This window comes from Sorex fumeus, unplaced genomic scaffold, assembly GCF_029834395.1.
Source record: "Sorex fumeus unplaced genomic scaffold, SorFum_2.1 ptg000061l, whole genome shotgun sequence".
NCBI lineage: Eukaryota > Metazoa > Chordata > Mammalia > Eulipotyphla > Soricidae > Sorex > Sorex fumeus.
The window spans coordinates 907,457-909,053 of record NW_026606118.1 but is presented as its reverse complement, the minus strand read 5'-3'; the positions used below and the strand labels follow the sequence as shown (position 1 = coordinate 909,053).

At 39.4% G+C, this 1,597-nt stretch overlaps 1 non-coding gene across 1 annotated transcript; it reads right to left on the bottom strand.

The window, feature by feature from the left end:
* Positions 1-722: 722 nt before the first annotated feature.
* Positions 723-829, bottom strand: LOC130034906 (U6 spliceosomal RNA). The gene has a single exon (XR_008794202.1). It is a non-coding gene; the product is annotated as a U6 spliceosomal RNA (small nuclear RNA).
* Positions 830-1,597: the final 768 nt, after the last annotated feature.

Here is a 1,597-nt window from a genome sequence, read left to right as displayed (position 1 = left end):
GTGGCAAATATACATGATGGAATACTATGACGCTGTAAGAAAGAACTGCCACTGTCACTCCCGTTGTTGATCAATTTGCTCGAGCGGGCCCAGTAACATCTCCATTGTGACACTTGTTGCTATGTTTGGCATATAGAATACATCACGGGTAGCTTGCTAGGCTTTGCCTTGCGGGCAAGATACTCTCGGTAGCTTGTCGGGCTCTCCAAGAGGGGCGGAGGAATTGAACCTGGGTCGGCTTGGTAGGCCGCTTGCAAGGCAAATGCCCTACCAGCTGTGCTATTGCTCTGGCCAATCGTGCAATCTGCAGTCACATGAATGGAAGTAGAGACTGTTACACTGAGTAAAGTCAGTCAAAAAGAAAGGACAAGATACAGAGTGATCTCTCTCCTTCTTCCTATCTGAAGCCAGATAACTAGTTTCAAGACAAAACGTAAATGAGGAACCCTTCTGTCTCCCGGGAGCCAAGGGTATGAAAACTCTCTGTTACATTATACTCCATCTCTGCACTCATGAACATGTCCTCCTTACTAATCAGTATTGACACCACTTTGTAGTATTTAATGACGCATATAGTTTTATTTTTATTTTATTAATTTTTTTGGTGAATTTAGGTTGTTTTTTTTACTTTCTTATAGTTTTATTTATTTTTTTTCTTCTTATATTTATCTATTGAATCATTGTGAGAAAAGTTACTAAGCTTTCAGGTTTTAGTCTCGGTCAAAAATATGGAATGCTTCACGAATTTGCGTGTCATCCTTGCACAGGGGCCATGCTAATCTTCTCTGTATCATTCCAATTTTAGTATATGTGCTGCCGAAGAGAGCGCCCCTGGATTCTCTTAAGACATTTTATTGACTTTGAAGATTACTTAATTATCAATCTTATGCTTTCCACTCAGACTCTCTCAATCTCTCATTTTACCTGCTAACCATTTCTACAGCTCTTTTCTTGGGGCTGGGACCAGGGTAGGGGTTGGGCATGGGTGGTGGTTAGGTCGAAGCCTGCAATGCACAGACATTTCTCCTGGATCTGACTAAGGGATCCATCATGCTTGTGCTTGGGCTCTGTTCCAAGGGATTATAAATTTTTGGAAATGAGCTTTGAAAGTTTTTACTAAAGATTAGCATCTGCAAGATTTTGACGAGCATTTTAAATTTTGATATTTGATCAAAGAAAATGAGAACATTTTCCACAATGATGGTGCTGAATATGAAAGTGTAATATTTATAACTGAACAAAGTCATAAATAAACAAATTTTTATCACACTGGAAGCCAAAAAATGGGTCATATTTGTAAAAAAAAATTGAATGCTTTTTAAACGCCAGTGAAAGTGGATGATGATTAAACTGGATGACATAAAAGATTTTCGCAAATATAAAGCTGATTGAAGGAAACGAAGCATGAATGAACACATGTTGTATGAGTTCATTGACATAATGTTCTTTACAAGGCGGCATGTGGATGAGTGAAGCCCGAGCACCACTCTCCTCTGTAAGGGTGAGGACTCAGGAAACTGGGCCAGTGTTTCAGGCTTTCTGGGATCTTGATAAGGGACTATAGCTTCTCAAGTGTTTAACTTTTGCGAGAAAGTTT